The 18,329-nt window shown below is 48.0% G+C and overlaps 1 protein-coding gene across 3 annotated transcripts in view; it reads left to right on the top strand.

The window, feature by feature from the left end:
- P2RX4 (purinergic receptor P2X 4) overlaps positions 1–18,329 on the top strand; it is a 245,170-nt gene that overhangs the window by 103,922 nt on the left and 122,919 nt on the right. The gene's annotated exons all lie outside the window — the stretch shown is intronic.

The following is an 18,329-nucleotide window of genomic DNA, read 5'->3' as shown; positions in this document are numbered from 1 at the left end:
AGAACTTTCCTCAACCTTTGCAGGACTCCAAAACACATGCCCACCACACGGTTGATTTGGGGCCCAAAAGTGAGACCCGCATCAAACCATACTCCTAGGTTTTTTGCCTCCTGACAGGGGGTGGGGGTCGGTCCTAGACAGGATGGCCACCAAGCCGACGACCAAGCAGACTGGTCTCTCCCCACCACCAGCACCTCTGTCTTGCTGCCGTTGAGTTTCAAACAGTTCAGCGCCATCCAATCGGCAAGATCTTTCATGCACGATCGGAAGCCATCTGCAGCAAGACAGGGCGCATGCGACAGGGAGATGACCAGCTGCGTATCATCGGCATAAGATACCATTTGGAGGCCATGACTCTCTACAATGGAGGCAACAGGCGCTACATACAAATTAAAAAGGGTCTGGCTCAGAGACGAGCCCTGAGGCACGCCCTGGCCCAAAGGTACCCCTTTGGAGTAGCAGTCACCCTGCCTCACTTGGAAGCTTCTTCCCGTTAGGAAGGCCTGGATCCACCTCAGCGCAGTGTTAGCGATGCCACCTCTGTTCAGACACTGTAGCAAGGTGGAATGTGCCACAGTGTCGAACGCCGCGCTGAGGTCTAACAGGATCAAGGCCATCGTTTGCCCCTCATCTACACCCTGTCTCAGATGTTCTGTTGCCATCAGTAGGGCAGACTCTGTTGAGTGGCGAGGTCTAAATCCGAACTGCGTAGTATGGAGCAACCCTGCCTCCTCCACATATTCCATTATTTGGGTGTTTACCACCTTCTCAGCCACTTTGGACAAAAAAGGCAGGCGTGAGATGGGCCTCAGATTTTCTAACACCTCAAAACTAATGTGAGGTTTCTTCCGGAGAGGGAGCACCACTGCCTGTTTCCACCCCTTAGGTAACATGCCAGACTTAAAGGAGACATCCAGGACATGCCTTATATAAGGCTCCAGGACTTCCAAGCTGTCCCCCAACCGTTTAGGGGACACCGGATCCAAAGGGGAGCCAGATTTTACAGAGAGATATACCCTGACTAGCTGTTCAGGAGGGGGAGTGATGAAGTTTGGGAGGAGCCCCAGAATCTCCGTGCCCTCAGATGTTACCTCAAACTCCACCCCTTTGGGGGGAGGATTAGGGAAGGTTGGGTAGATCTTTGCGACTTTAGTGGAGAAATAATCGGCGATGCGATCGCATGTTTCCGTCGAACAATTCTCCGGGTCTGCAGACGAGTCTATAGTTGTCAAAGACTTATAAATACAGAAGAGCTCCTTAGCCGAATTCTTTGCCCCTAGAATTTTTCCTGCATAGAAGGCCGCCTTCGACTTTTTAATCGTCCCCAACCAATGTATTTCTATGTTGCAACAAGCGCTCTTAAAGGACGAAAATGGGGTTGAGCGTGCCTTTGACTCAGTGGAATGGAAGTACATATTTTCTCTTCTGGAAGTTGTGAACTTTGGGAACCAATTCATTACACTCACTGCTCTACACAAAGCCTACTGCTAGGGTGAGGGTGATTATGGGCGGGTAGAGATTATCTGAAGCATATCCTAAATAGGGTCACCCAAGAGTGCTGCCCACCACCCTCCTGCTCTTCCCATTGAGATTGAAACTTTGGCAGTGCGGATATGAAAGGATGCCTTGGTGAAAGGGTTGGAGTGGCCACCCACACTTTCGTGTAGAGTTTCGTTGTTTACAGATCATTTTATATATATATACCTCCATGAATCGGCCTGGTGAGGACCATGGATGCTGCAGATTCCATGTTCCTTTGGCAAATACTCAGGCCTAACAACTAACTTAAGTCTGTGGTGTGTTGATTGAAGGCATCAGCATGCAACCTGTGGTTGGCATGAGGGTTGGTGGAGGCATGGAAGGGCTTCCATTATTTTTAGGATCTATTTCAAGACAGATGGATCTACTGCATGGCAGCACAATCTGGTTCCAAAAATGCACAAACTGAGCAGAGACTTTAATTCATGGTCCTCCTTCTCTCGCATGTAGGGCAGCCAGTTTCAAGATGGTATCTCTACAGCCTATATTGTACCAGCTAGAGACGTACCCATAGGAAATTCCCTGTCTATACTTCTATCCTGCGATTGTCATGGTGTGGGGCTTTCTTTCTGAAAGTACTATGTCTTTTATTTCCCTGCCAGACTCCATAAATCTTCTTACGATGATGGAATGGGGCCTATGGTCTCTCAAAAATATGAATCCTCTCAATGGTGTTAATTAGAAGTTATGTAATTGCAGGTACAATCTGTATTAGATGTCTTTGTGCACCAATCCACTCCCCCCAAGAAAGCCATCAGCCTGCTGTCTCAGATGGGCACTATTTCCCCTTTGCCACTAGGATTTGTCTACAATGCACATAGTGTTGGTCACACAATTTACAGAGGATGTGGGTGCAATAATATCATTTTTGATGCAGGAGAAACCTACAATTGGGAACTCTGGGGATCTGGAGCTATCAAATTAAGTCAGAGGTTGGTCTTTGTAACTGTCCCTGCATCGTATATCCAGTCTACTCGGAACTCCTCGTTGAGAAAAGGTTGGAAATGCTTTTGTCACTGCGTAATTAGGGCTATTACCAACCTCTCCGATTTTGGTGAAATAATGCTAATTAGCCAGATGGTAACAATGGGCTCAGTTTGGACTATTTGTTTCCAATCTGCTTAACAGACCCATTTTAAGTTCTATCTTCAGGCTACATAGATCGAAATTCATCCTGCTTCCTGGTAACCTTCCAAAATAGTTTGACTTGCAAAAACATTTTTGTAATGGCTACTACAGTGAAGGATATAATGCAGGCTTACCTTTCCAGCAGTTACAGTCCCTCTGATCCCGTCTGAGGCACTATGCGTCCCAGATGAGGAAAAGAACAGCCTCAAACACCAGTAAATAGTCATCGAATAGCTACAAGCCTAGATTGTATGGAGGAATATTGGTTTTGTTGCTCATTTGTTGCCTAAAAAATCTGCCTCTGTTTGACTTTTGTGAGGGGTTGGGTCATAAAGACAGAAGCATCACTACAAAACGCCTCACGGATGCAAGCCGAAACGCCTCACAGAGGCAAGCCGAAACGCCTCACAGAGGCAAGCCGAAACGTTTTACCATCGCCAGCCATGATATCCCACAAACTTCGGATACGGTGCAATTTTCAAGGATCCCGCTCGCTACCTTTTGGGAACATCACTGTGGAGAAACTTTCACTCTAACCCAGTAGGGGTGCAGCAAGTGGTGCAGCAACCCCAAAAAAATTATCTTGCAGCGGTTTTAGTGATTGAGCCGTTTACATTTTCTTTTAATAACAGTATTTGAGAAATCGCTTATTGTTATTTTAACATTAAGTTCACAGTTTACTTTTCTTTTAAAGAACTACAAGAAGGTCCATTTCTGGTGTGAACCAAGTGACTTGCTTGCTATGGTACACGGATCATGACGAAAAAGCTGTAGAATGTCAAATATTTTCTAACATACACTAAAATGAAAAAAATACTTTCAAATGAACTTTACAAATATTTCAAAATATATCCGCAGCAAGGAAAGTAGGAATGAGGCCTTTTCAGGTTTTTTTGTAAATCTGTGTTTCCATGGAAATTAAATTTTAATAAGCCTAAACAAGTCTGCGCAGAAACCCGATTTCCATGGGCTATTAATTGTACTCCCTAATTTGTTTAGCGGTAAAACTGAAAGTCTGATGCAATTCAGTGGCCAATTCAAAGGAAAAAGTGCTCTTAGTAAGTAGCATGGCACATTACACCATCTTTTTGTTATATATTTGGATCGCCATGCTCCAAAATGCACAACTGAATGCGTACTTTTACCCTGTCAGCCTCCTGCTGAATGGGCATGGCTCAGTTCCTACACTTGTTCTTTGTGTGACGCTTGCATTGTTCACTATCGCTGTGGCTTCAGTGATGTAATGTTGATGGCAGCACCCTCAGTCTGAAAACTGTTCCAGCCCCAATTATCTAATCCATCCTACCATACACTCACTCAGGCCAGATGAAATCCAAGGGAACCACCTCCATGGGACTCCCTGGGCCGATTCACAGAGGTAAAGTTAAATCGATAGTCTAACTTTACTCCTTTTATGTATTCACAAAGGTAAAATTAGACCAACAGTTGAACTTAGACCAAAAGTCTAACTTTACTAGTAGTAACTTACCTATTTGAATACAGTTACACTTTTGGTCTAAGTTTACCTTTGTGAATACCGAAAAGTAGTAAACTTCCACAGTCTAACTTTACCAGTAGTAACTTACCTTTTTGAATACAGTTACACTTTTGGTCTAAGTTTACCTTTGTGAATACCGAAAAGTAGTAAACTTCCACAAAAGTGTAAGTTTATCTTTGTGGATCGGGCCCCCTGTGTCTGGAATCTCACATCTAGATGTGCGTCTGACCACGCAGCCAAGGTGTTCTTTGAACCCTGTACTATGCAAAAAACATTTACATAACAATAGTCCTTTAGACTTCCTCCATTTATTTTTCTATACGAAGAGCTGCCCAAATGGCCGCGGTGTAGAAGAGCCGTCCACGCGCCTGTGACGATGGCCAAGAATCGGCAAGTTACCAAAAAGACTCCGCTTGATTTGAAACTGAAAGCCAGGAAAATTGAGCTCCAGTCATTGAAAGCCCTTTTGGCGCAGGCTCAAAACTGTGCAGATGGTGATATTTTTATTGGAAGTATTTGGGCGTTTTCTTGCCAGAAAATAGATTTGGCTCCCAGCTCTTCTGTGTATTGTTTGAGCACTGTGAAGGGTTTGTTAATCAGTAGCTTTCATCCAGGATTTAGATCCGTGAGAACCCCTGGAGGAGACCCTGAGGAGTGCAGCCGGCTGTGGCCACAGGGGAGTTTGCCCTGGACTTTCAGATGCTTCAGGTGGCCAGTATTACTCCTTTACTTTTTCATACACAACTTATCCTCGAGGGAGTGCAACGACTAAAATAGTAGGACATTACAATCTATCCTCTCGGTGTGCTCTGTGCCAGAAAAAGAAAAAAACGGAACTTGAACCTGGCTGGATGGGAAACTGTTTCTGAGCGGATTTGGGAGGAGAATAAGTGGCGACTCTGGAAACGCAGAATGAGAGCCAAGGAGGAAGTCACAGCATGTTTCTGGGATTTAAAGTAGGTCACAGTTGCATGAGCAAGGGAAGTATGCAGAGGCTTGAAGTCTACTTTTATTGCTGAGATAAGTTGGGGATTTTCTGCGCTGAGTGTAAAACGGGGACACTGCTGACTGCCAGGGATAACAAAGTCCAATTATGTATAGCTTTTTATTTTTAACTCTTCCAATTTTGAAAGATTGATTCAAAGAAAGTTCAAGTGGTTTGTCAAGGATCACGCAATGTGCTTGATTTATTGTGCTGAGATTCTAGCCCTAGGTTTCTGCATCAGTAACTTACCAGCCAGGCCAATCGGAATCTGCTATCACGCCATCTGGCCAAGGCAACCTCTAAGCGTATTAAAAAGTCTAGACTAGGGGGCCGCTCTTTTTCGTATTTGGTGGCAAAATCCTGGAATGAACTCCCAGTAGAACTTCGACTTATCAACTGCCACCAGCTATTCAGGAAAAAGCTGAAGACCCATCTATTTCCTAAAGCCTGACAAGTTCTAGAATTCCCCCATATAACTGTATCCTCCATTTGTAATGGGCCGTTTGTTAGCATTGTGATATCCATTCGGATGAATGTCGCGCTTTATAAATAAAAAAAATGTAAAAAAATATTTCCCCCTCCCTTTTAATATTATCTAGTGCGCGCCACCTAGCCATCCTTATCCTAGCCCTAGGTTGGTGCCGGTGTCGACGATAGAGTCCGATTCATCACTTTCAAGAAGTTCTGCCTCTCATTTGAGTTGACTTCTGGGAATTCTAAGAAATCTTAAAAAAATATATATAAAAGGGTAGCGTGGCTTGGCTAGCCAGCATGGCGGACGTGTGCTGAGTGAGCTCTGTCCAGCCCACCGATAATCCTTAATTTATCCTGACTCCCCCGCTGCTTTTATCTTGAGAGCGGCGGCTCTGTGCACCCGCGGACATTTGCTGTCTACTGGGGGGGCTCCGGTGCTCCTTCCGGGGCCCTGAGGGACGTGATCTGTCTTGGCCTGGAGTGGGGCCTGTGCCTCGTGGTGGAGCCGGGGACTGGCGCCTGGGACTGCTGGTGGTGACTGGGGCGTGACGTGTGTCGGGCCGGCCGGCCTGGAAGAAAACTTGCCCCGGAGGTCCCTGGTGCTTGCGGAGGACCTGGACGGGGGTGCAGAACTCTGCCCCTCCCGGTACCTTACCCAGGCCTGGTGCGTAGCTGCGTGATCCGTTTTGGTGGCCGGATCGGGCCGGTATCTGGGGCGGCCGGTGCTGTGCTTTGTGGAAGAGAGGGGCCGCTGCACTGGGAGGCTGTGCCCCCCCCTGCTAGCTCGGGGTGCAGCGGGTACTCGGCGTTGCCATGGGCCCGCGGGGGGCAATTGGAAGGCCCGTGGTGGGCTCTGGGCGCCGGCAGTGAGGCCTGTGCCTCGTGGCAGAGCAGGGGACTTGCGCCAGGGACAGCGTGTTGGGCCTGCAGGCCGGGGTAGCAACGGGCCAGAGTGGGCCCTGATAATTGAGGAGGACCTGGATGGCCGGGGGGGTGTGGAAATCTGCCCCCCGGTCTCTTGGCCTGGCCTGGAACGTGGCTGGGCTCCCTGTCTCGACGGCTAGATCAGGCCGTTCAGGTGAGGCTGGCGCAGTTGGTTGCGTGATTGAAGGTTGCAGGGGGCTGCTGTGTCGGGGGCTGCAGTACGGTTCCCCTCCTCCACCTCCTTGGTGTGTTGAAGGGATTCAGTGGAGCGGTCGGCCCGCGGGGGGGGCACTGGGAGGCCCGTGGCTGGCTCAGGGCGCCCCTGCCTCTGAGGTCTGTGACTGTTGCTTGGTGCTCAAGTGGGGACCGCATTTCCTTGGGGGTTCAGAGGGGGACCGGCGGTGGGATCGGGCCGCAGGGGGCAGAACTCTAGGATTTGGCGACTAACCTTTGAGGGGTGGTCTCCCCCGTCCCCCCCTCTTCTGAATTGGGATCCTTGGTGTGCTAGTTGCGGCCTCCCCACGGTGGGAGGTGGTGAGGGAGGTTCGGCGGGTGTGTCGGGCCGCGGAGGGGGGGCATGGCAGCTCAGTGACTGACTCATTGTCGCTTCCTTCCTTCTTTTCCTCCCCCTCCCCTCCGGAGCTGATTGTGGATCTCGGGGGCGCCCTACGCTTACACCTTATCAGACCCCCCCCTTTCGGGTTCCAGAGGGGGCCCCGGGTGCAGCCATGACATGTGACAGGGGAGGTGCAGGATCGACCAAACTGGGCCCTATCGACAAGTTCACCGGTCCTCGGGCGACGGCTGGGGCCTCCGGGTGGGCGCCGGTGTTGTGCCGGACAATGCGGCCCTCATGGCCGCTATCACCCAGTCTAGGGACATTTGGATGCAAAACTAGGGGCAGTTGGTGCGGATGTTACACTGTTGTGGCAAGACCTGTGCAAAGCGGTGGCCTGTATCACGGAGGCAGAGACCCGGATTTCTGGGGTTGAGGATGATGTAACAGTCCTAAAGCAGAAAGTAGCAAGGATGGAGTCGGTCCAGAAGTGCCTCGCGCTTCGAGTGGAGGACGCGGAGGGGAGGGCCTGTCGCAACAACCTCCATTTTGTGGGGTTCCCAGAAGGTTGCGGGGAGGGCAACATTGAACAGTTTCTGACGCGCTGGCTGGAGGGCTGGCTTCCCCCGGAGGCCATGTCCCGATGTTTCATAGTGGAGAGGGCCCACAGAGCATTAATGGAGAAGCCTCCGGTGGGGGCTTGCCCCCGACCTGTAATTGCCAAGATGTTGAACTACCTGGATCGGGACGCTATCTTGAAGCACGCGAGGATCAAAGAACCCCTGCAATATAAAAACATGCGCATCCTTATCTTTCCAGATTACACAAGGCTGGTCCAGCAGCGCCAGTCCTTCGCGGCGGTGAAGGCCCGGTTGCGTGACCTTAAGCTTCCCTATGCCTTACTATTCCCGGCGCACCTGCGGTTGGTCTTTCAATCCCGCACTCACTTCTTCGACACCCCTGAGGAAGTCTTTAAGTGGACAGATGAGACTGTGCGGGTGCGGCCACCAGGAAGAGATTCCGATTCCTCTTCGGGCACGGGGGTTGGGAGGGGTCTCCGTAGTCAGCAACAGAAGGGCAGCTGATGATCGAGGTCCCGGCGGAGGTCCCAGTCCTGCAGCGTTTCCTCTAGGGGGACCCCTACCTTGGGGACTCGTACTCTTGAGCCCTGATGAGTGAAGTCCTAAGGGTGCTCCAGTGCTATTGTTGTCTTTGTTGTGGGGAGTCATGTAAGGGGCTGGTCTCTCAGTCCAGCTAGTGCTGGTTAGAGGTTTGCCCAGAGGACGTGGGCTGTGAGTTGGGGATCCATTGGTCAGGGCGGTCCTCTTTCCCCGTTGGGGTCTGGGGACCAGTCCTGCCGCAACAGATATTTCAATGTTTGTGAGGTATGGGGAGGAGGGGGTGAGGGGTTCGGGCTTGTTGTTGGAGGGGGTGGGGGGTTTGTTCGGGGGAGGGGGGTTTGATGGGGGGTACGAGTTGCGCTGTCTCACTGGGTACATTAAGACACACACACACACCCAGTCAGGGTGCCGTCTCTGTGTTATGTTACTACATGCTGCTCGATGGCTAGTGGGGCTGTAGTAGGGCAGGTGTCCCCGGGTGCCCTCTGAATTGTCAGCTGGAATGTGCGTGAGGTCCCGGACAAAATCAAGCGTGGGGCTGTCCTGAGTCAGGCGAAGAGGGCCAAAGCCGAATATCCTTTTATTACAAGAAACCCATCTGATGGGCTCCAAGGTCCTGTGTTTACAGCGGTTTGGCTTTAAGCAGGTCTTTCACGCGGGATTCACACAGGGATCCAGGGGAGTAGCAATTTTAATACACCGCAGGGTCCCATATGTACATGAGAAGCAGTGGCTGGATGCGCTAGGGGCGTTATCTTTTTCTCCGAGGCGCGATTGGGGGGGGACCCAATAGTGTTGGGTTGTGTATACGCCCCCGTTGCAGTGGTCTTTGGTAGAGCGGCTACTCACATTGTGGGCTGACATGCCAGATGTGGCCTCCGTGGTGGGTGGGGATTGGAATGACGTGCTGGATGTGGGTAGGGACAGGAGTGGGGCAGGTTGGGGTCGTGGTGGAACTCAACCCACGAAACTACATTCACTGGTCTTGACTGGGTGGACACCTGCCGGCACATTCACAGGGACAAGAGGGAGTTTACATACCTTTCGGCGGTCCAGAAGTCATTCTCTAAGATTGACTGTGTATTCGTTCCCCGGGCGGTCGCGAATGTGGTCTCTGCCGAGATCCTCCCCCGGGGGCTGTCGGATCATTCGCCGGTTGAGTTGCAGATGGGCAGGAGTCGGCAGCCCTTTCGGTGGCGCCTCTCTGTGTGGAAGCTGCAGAATGGGGAATACGAGAGGCACATCAGGGGGATAGTCGCGGACTATCTCACTGCTAATGTGGGGTCTGTCTGCAGCGGCGTGACATTGTGGGAGGCGCTCAAGCCGACACTGCGTGGGGTGGACATAGCATTGTGCGGGGAGGTCTGTAGAAGGCGGCGCGAGGAATTGGTTCGGGCTGATGCGGAAGTGGTAGCGCTGGAGCGTCGGAGCCGGGAGGAGGATGGGGGGGCCGGCTGTGCGACTATTACTTCAGGCGTAGCAGTCCTATGCCTCGCACTTACTGGATGAGGCCCGACTGGTATGGCTGGCATCCGGGAGCAGAATCTGTCAATGGAGCGACAAGTCGAGTAAGATGCTACATCGGCTCTGCCAGGGGGCTTTCCATCCCCAGGCACTGCTGAGGGTATTGGTTGAGGGTGGGGTTCTGAAGACGGACCCTAAGGTCATAGCGGAGAGCTTTGCCACTTACTATGCGGACCTCTATGCCCCTCAGGAATGTCTGCCGGAGGCCACAGTCGACAAAGTCATTGCAGATCTCCCGCCTAGGGCGGTGTCCGATGAAACGCGTCAAGAATTGGAGCTCCCCGTCTCGGACGAGGAACTGAGTAATGCCTTGGGAGAGCTTAATGCTGGGAAGGCGCCTGGACCTAATGGGTTTCCCAGCGAGTTCTTTCGCCAGTATAACGTACAGCTAACCCCTTAATATCGGGCGACGTTGGAGGAGGCCAGGGAAGCCCCCCCGACTGGAGACATGTGGAGGTGGTGGTGTTCCACAAGCCTGGTCGGCCCCCAGAGCAGCACGCCTGATACCGTCCCATTTCTCTTCTCAATGTGGAAGCCAAAGTCTTGGCCAAAGCATTGGCTAACCGTCTCCTGCAACATATATTGGTCTTGGTGCACCCGGATCAGGCCGGGTTCATGCCTCAGAGGGCGAGGCGACACAATATCAGGCGGGCGCACGTGGCTCTGGCAGTGGCGCGTCGAACTGGGGAGCCGGCTGCACTCCTGCTAGCGGATATGGACAGGGCGCCTTGCTTTCTTTCCACCTACTGTGACGGGCTAGCGACCTCAGATATTCTTTCATATTACCAGGCCTCGCATCTCTTAGTTCTAAATGAGTGGTGGTATGGGGACAGGGGGGATCCGGCCTATGCGCTGTAGCGACACCTTAAGGGGTCTCACACCCTTCACACGATACTCTATGCAGCGGCGCTGCACGGTAAGTTACCACCGGCGACACAAGTTGTCTTTCAAATCTGGCGGTAGTCATTGAAGCGAATGGGGTGGTGGAACACCCTGACTGGGGAGACTCCCCTGTGGCACAATGGGTGCCTGCCAGGGCTGGCGGCTTTACAGGGCTTTTGGGGGGTGGCATGCCATCTGCATCTCCACTCTGGGGGACGTGGTGCGGGACGGGTCCCTCGGGTCCTTCCGGGAACTACAGGTGGAATATTGCATGTCCCGGTCCCAGTTTTATCAGTACCTTCAGCTCCGCCATGCGCTTTCCCCTAGCCTGGAGGACCTCGACTCGCTGCCCGAGTTTAGCCCGCTGGAGGTGAAAGTTTTTATGGGGGACTTGGAAACCAAGAAGATCTGGCGGATCTATCAATCCCTGGTCATCCACTGCACGCCTACGCTTGAGAGGCTTCGGGGGGTATGGGAGGAGGACGTGGGCACGCTCGAGGAGGAGGACTGGAGAGAAGCCTTGGCCGCCCCCGGGGGGCGGCCATAGCAATACGGCTCCGCCTTATACAATTTAAGTACCTCCATAGGGTCTATTTCACTCGGGTACGATTGTGGCGGGCGGGTTTGATTGCCTCCCCGGAGTGCCTCCGGTGTGGCGGGCAGGAGGGCACATTTTTGCACACTGTCCGGCAATTCACATCACTCGATTGTTTTTGGAGGGGGGTATTCTCCTGTCTTTCAGAAGTTCTGGGGTGGTCGCTTCCTCGCACACCACAGTTCGCACTACTGCATGTGATGGATGTGTACAAAAGGCATCTCATGCTATTGAGTCTCACGTTGGCAAAACGTGATCTAGCCAGGATGTGGAAAGATGTTCGGGCCCCTTCGTCGGCCACCTGAAAAAATGGCCTTGATTTCTCCATGGGGCTGGAACAGCCGATCTTTGTTGCCCGGGGATGCCCGCGTAAGCACTATAAAATATGGAAGGGGACTTAATCCCCCAACTTAAAACGTGACACAGGGCGCCTGTGTGCAGTGGTAAAGGGAGAGGGCGGGGCCAGAGGTGATGTGTGCAAATACGCCCTGTGGCACGTTTTAAGTTGGGGAATTAAGTCCCCTTTAATCCTGAGAGTCCATGGGTCCAACTAGCCCACCATGTACCTCCAGTAAGAACCACAGAGCTGCGTTGCATAGAGGTGGTAGGAGGTCATGCCACATTATACGCATCTCTGCAATGTAACTCTGTTGCACTTACTGGACATACCTGGTAGGTTAGTTGGCCCCCAGGGACCCTCAGTATTCAAGGGGACTTTATCCCCCAACTTAAAACGGCCACAGGGCGTGTTTGTGCACATGTCACCTCAGGCCCCCCCCTCCCTTCACCAGTGTGCAAACCCCCCCGATGCACGTTTCAAGAGGTAGTTTTAATCTCTCTGCCCTATTATGTACTAGGGCCTTACAGAGGAGGTCATGCTAATCACAGGGGTACCCCAACGCATAGTGTTCCCTACTGAATGTAGGTGGTTTCACTGTATTCTAAGTGTCTTTTAGCATGGCCAGTACCGATCTGAAAAATTTGAGGGCTTTTTTCTTCCTGCACTTTTCTTCGTCTTTGTGGACTTCTGTTGCTTCTTTCTGCATTTTTTTTCAGTCTGTCCGTTTTCTTCTTTCATCACATGTCCTACCTCTGTAGGCATAGTTAGAAAGTAGCATTTGAAAAACCTTTGAAATTCACTGAAAAAAACCATAGGTTTCAGGCACGTTATAGTTGGAAATTAGCATTTAAAAAACCTTTGAAATTAACTGGAAAAACCATAGGTTTCAGGTACGTTATAGTTAAAAATTAGCATTTAAAAAAAACCTTAGAAATTCACTGAAAAAACCGTAGGTTTCAGATGCGTTATAGTTAGTTGGACATTTCACTCGTACAAAACCAAAGAAATTCCCCCGTAATAGTTAGTTCAGCTAACTATAACTCCCGCCCCGTACTGCACTGATGATGTCACATATTACATCACTCATGACATGATCCGTGACATCACTGATGACATCATCCATGTGATAATTTGATGCATCTTCTCACACCCTAATATAACCTTTTATACACCCATTCTAAATTACAGACTGCCATTCTCAAAACCATAGACACTCCAACACCAATAACTACCTGCTCACGCACTGATTCTTAGGTTTACACACACAGCCACTCACTCACCCGTACAGTCACTCATACTTCTGGTCAGTCAGTACAGGACTATCATATGCACTCGTACACCTATGTAGACACTACCACACCGCCACTCATCCATAGAGGTACTCACACACCTAGTCAGTCATGCAAATAATTAATCACACTGCCATTTACTCACCTATACAGTTATGCACACACAAGCTCAATTACTCATACAAATACTACCACATTCTTACGCTCTTATACAATCACTCATACAAGCACACACTCATCCATACAGCCACTCTCAGAATCACACACTCTCCCTTATAGCCATTTATATACACCAACACACTTATATACTGCCTTTCACATATGTAGTTACTCACACATGTACCACTGAGATAAACATTCACTCACTAACACACCCATACACACATACCCCCACCCATACAGTCCATCACAGATGCACTCTAGAAACCATCCACCCAGTGAATCACCCACTCGCACATCTATGCACAGAGTCACACACACCCCACCCACACAAACACTCAGGCACCCATACAGATACTCAGACAGCCAATCAATAACCCATATAAACACAAATGTAGCTATTCGCAAACTCATACAGCCGCTTACACACCAACACACAGACGGATACAGACATTCACACAGTTTAGTCACTAACCCATGCATTCAGTAAGATACTTTAATTACTCACTTATAGTCAGTCACACACCTACTAAATCAGCCATTCAGACACTTATATACCCACTCATTCTTCAATACTCCGTTCCCTATGTATATTAAACATATTGAAACTTTACAGAAACACACAGTCACTGAATGATGTCATCAGTTATGTCATTTGAGATGTCATCAGTGATGTCACTGACCATGTCATGAATGATGTAATATGTGACATAATCAGCAGTGCATTGCGGGGGCGCGAGTTATAGTTAGCTGAACTAACTATAACGGGGGAATTTTTTTGGTTTTGTACATATAGGTTTCACTTACCTGCAATAGACTTACAATTTTGTTGTTGTAAAGGCATGCGTGCTTGGGGCATATGCTTGGTAAAGGCTTTGCGTGGTAAAGGCTGTTTCCAACCGACAAGACCATCACAGCCAGTGCCCTGGATGAAAAACTGACCATCTCAGGAGGTCTTAATACAAGAAGCAAAGGCATTGCCAGGCTCTAGGTCAATCAGTGGCAAAATGAAAAAATACAAGAAAGGGAGCCTTTTCAATCTGCGCCTACAAGATCTGGCACATCCTCCCAGCACTTTGTTTCTCTCAGCTATTTTAGTACTTTATAAGTCTCAACATTCATGCATACACAAACACATTCGCTTTATTTAATAGTTGCCATAATGCTTTGCATCAATTTTGGCAGATTTTATTGAAGTCCTCCCTTGATCTGAACTGTGCCTTAACTGGACGTTTTGCCATTTTTTCGGTTTTGTATTGTGCATTATATACAGGTTTTCTTGCTTTTTGTTTAAGGCTTTTCTAAGAGTGGTGAGGGAGGGCTACCAAACCCGGTCTCGAGGCAAGACAGAGGATATCAAACTCACTTATTTGGGCAAGGAAGGGTGAGAACAGAACAAACACACTTTTGCCTTAGACGAGGTGATAGGGTTGAAGCACATGGTCAACCATGCTGGCCTTGTGGGTCGAAAGGGTTTTATGTTCAAATATTTGCAAGTCAATAGCGATACATAAAAATCAGACATCGGTGTACACAGGCACTATCTGGATTTTGGAGAAAAAGATAAGAGGGTATAATGTAAAAACGATTGTTAATAAATACACAAAATCGATTATTAATTATAATCTCAAGTAGTATAACAGAATATGTATCACATGGTGAATAATAAATGCTAGGGTAAGCCAAGCGGGTCACAAAACATCAGAACAGCTGTTATTTGCCTCAGTGTAAGTATAATATTTCTACATCCGCCGCAGTAGTGAGTAGTGAACTCTGACGCAAGGTAAAGGAGTGAAGAAAAAGTAACCTCTGTTGTAGGGAGAGGGAGTTGTGAAAGGGGGCCTGGCCAACAGTACTAGAAAAGGGCAGAATTGTTTTTTTTTTTTTTACAGATCTGGGATGCATCAGTTGATGCTGTTTTAAGCGTCTCTCTCGCCTCGGTCTAGACCAATGAGGAGGTGGAAATGAAGGTCCTGCTCTTCACACAGCCATGAGAGAGCTGCAGTGTGTTTTTTAGGTCTTGCCTGCAGACTACTTTAACTGGATCTTGTCAAAAATCTGTTGTCTGCAATGCAATGCCTAGAGTGAGCTCATGATTGGATGGCTTTCTGGTCTATCGAAGCTCAACGCTCCCGAGCCATTGGTTTTCCTCCTTATTTTGTGTTTGACCCGCCCCTACCTTCAGCATTTGTTCATCCAGGTACTGTTACCAGATCGATTTGCATAGACTGCACTGGGTGTCCAGTGTCTGTCGTGGGGTGACCCTGAAATAGGCCCTTTGCCTCCTCTGTCCTGCAGGCAGACCCCTGGCTTATGTAAGTCTGCAGGTGGTCTATTGCTGTGGCTCTTGGATGATTCCTCTCCCTGATAATCTAATCTGCTGCTTGAGGTCTCCAGTTTTTTTCTTCTATAAAAGGAACAAAAAGTGATCCTTTCAGCCATTGTTTAATTTTTTTAAATAAGTGCAGATGCCTGAAGCATCATTTCTTTCCGTAGGAGCCCAGCGCTGGTGCAGCAGAATGACGCCTATGCCAAATATTAGGATGCTCCAATTTTGATTCCACCTCTGAGTCCTGCCACTTCCTTCCCCCACCCAGCACTTACCGTCTCTTTATCCCACTCTTGCAGGCTTGTTTTCATTCCTGCTTTCACCCTTTGTCACCACTTCCGGTCTCTTCCTCTTTCTATCTCACTCTTCTATCTTGCCCTAGGTCAAAGTCTAATAATGAAAAAACAAGTGCTGGTGCCCAAAAATAGGTGCCTGTGCCCACCACCAGCTCCACAAACTAAACTACGCACTGCGTTGACCAATATCCAGTTGGTGAATAAGGTCTGCGTGTCACAGACGAGATTTAAATTTAAAATACATCAAATATGCAGATGAAACTCCACCTGGTGATGTAGTTGGGTGTTAAAAATGTACAGTTGTAAATTATGTTTGCAAATATTAGTGAAGTACTAAACTAATTGGTACTTTTATAAAAGAAAGATGACACTCACAAATTAGAGAAGGGCAGGTAAAGTGTGTTGGTAGGGACTGAGAGTGGGAAAAAAATTGGCAGAGAGCGGGAGGGGGAGTATTTTGACCAGAATGAATGAACCGCATCGCACAAGTTATTTGTCCATCAGCACTTCGGCTGTGAATAGACAAGACCGGCAGCTCATAAGTCCACTTGCACCAATCTGTCCTTCTTTGAATGCGGTTTTTGAAAGTGTCTGTTTTGTAATGTGGTCTGGCCCTAGGCCCCAATGCATATAGAATGATGGCACGCACACTAGAATATGGTTAGTGGAACTGGCCCAGGGTACATGCGCTCTGCCCCTTTTATTGCCAGGGTCACATGTCCTATGATACCAGTGTTGGATGGGTGTGGGGTGGGATGTAAACATTAGACTAGTGACCAACAGTTCACTAAATATTTGACCTGCCTATGGCAGCCATTTTGTTTTGTAATGTTTTATTAAAATTGTTGTAAACATTCATCACAGGAACAATGATGATGATATCATTCAACATGTAACAATTCATAGTAGAGAAATGAATACATTATAATCAAAAATATATAGAGGTGATAAGTACTATTTGTTCAAAAATAGAATATATATATATATATATATATATATATATATATATATATATATAGTTTTAAGCACATTTGGCACTTTATCATGTATTTTACAGCAATATTTGCACAGGAGGTTAATAGTAATAGCCAAAACTTGTATAGATCTGTATTTTACAGACACAACTGCATTTAAGCAGGAATCTAGTCTTTCATCCATGTCTAGCACTTTACACAATTGCACTGTCACTTTAAATAGTGGTGTTCTGCCCATGTGATGTGTCATGTGATCAAGGTCCGAGAGGGACCGAAACGCGTCATGGCGGTGGTGTTTGGGCGATTCATGAAATAAAGGAATATTTGCACGAAATCTGGGTCTGCATCGTCTCTTTGGATTCGAATCCTGTGTGCTGGAGGCGAAATCAGGAGATATATATATATATATTTTTTTTCTTCACAAAGCAGCGAGGTCCTTCCGGGATCCCAACTCCCCAGTCATGTGGCGTCTTAGGTTCGGCAGACCGCGCCGACCGAAATATATATATATGTGTGAACAAATACGTAAATAAAGAATTGAATAAAAATAAGAATAAGAAAAAGGGGGGTTTGAGATAATAGATAATGTGGACAGGTATAGGAAAGAAGTTAGATATCAAATAGTATAATATGATAATAGAATAATATGAAGTGAGATAAGGGAAGAGAAGATAAGATAAGATCGAGTAAGATAATATAATATAGGTTAGGATAAGATAGGATAACCAGGTGTTGGGAAAGAGTAAAGAGTAAAAAGGAGAGGAACATAATTGGACTGAGGTAGAGAAATAGTAGCATTGGGGGTATTAACATCAATCTCAATACTGCTATTCATATTCAAGAAAGGTGACCAAACCTGAAGGAATAGGTCAGTTTGATTCTGGAGGTTGTAAATCACTTTTTCGTGTGATGCTGTGTGTATCATAGTTGTCAGCCATTCTTCTTGTGAAGGAGGAGATGTGGATTTCCAATGATGTAAGATACACATTTTTGCAGTGCCCAATGCTGTATGAAAAAGACTACGTTGGGGTTTGGAGAGTTTTGGGGAGAGACGGAGATCATGAAGAAGTATATTAGCAGACGTAAGGGGAAGAGATAAAGGAATTATAGATCGTACAACTACAGAAGGCTTGTTTACTCTCACATGTTAACTGCTGGAAGTGCCCTAATACCAAATGTGGCTCCACACACATTATATGTGACTGCCCAATGATACAACCTTACTGGACTTATGTAGGTAGAATCTTACAATCTACAATGTCTTTATGGCAGCCATTTTGTGCTTCTTGGTCCATTTTTGTCAGGGATGTTTCACTCCTGAGTTTCAAACCTTTAAAGTGACTCGTCCATTGGAATAATATTTTATGGAGGATGCCAAAGAATGTAAAACAGTTGGCAGGTATCAAAAGCTAAGATGCAATTTACAACTCCTAGCAGCAGTGCAAAGAGTCCTCCCAGGGATTCTGTACTGAATTCAGGTGCAAATGGACACCAGAACTGACACTCCCTGTTACATAGCCATCACAGCCAAAATAGGGGTTGGGAGGTAACCAGAGGATCAAAGTTCTAACCTATTCCTTCAGTTTTTCTGTTACTAGAAATGATAAAACATTGTGCAGAATGCATGTCATATGAAGGGTGGGTCGAATTGTGGTGACGTAATGTGTTTTTGTCGTGGAGAGCAAAGGTTTTGTATTAGGTGAGATATGTCAATAT

This window comes from Lissotriton vulgaris, chromosome 11 (genome assembly GCF_964263255.1).
Source record: "Lissotriton vulgaris chromosome 11, aLisVul1.2, whole genome shotgun sequence".
Classification (NCBI taxonomy): domain Eukaryota; kingdom Metazoa; phylum Chordata; class Amphibia; order Caudata; family Salamandridae; genus Lissotriton; species Lissotriton vulgaris.
This window is presented reverse-complemented; position numbering and strand designations above follow the sequence as displayed.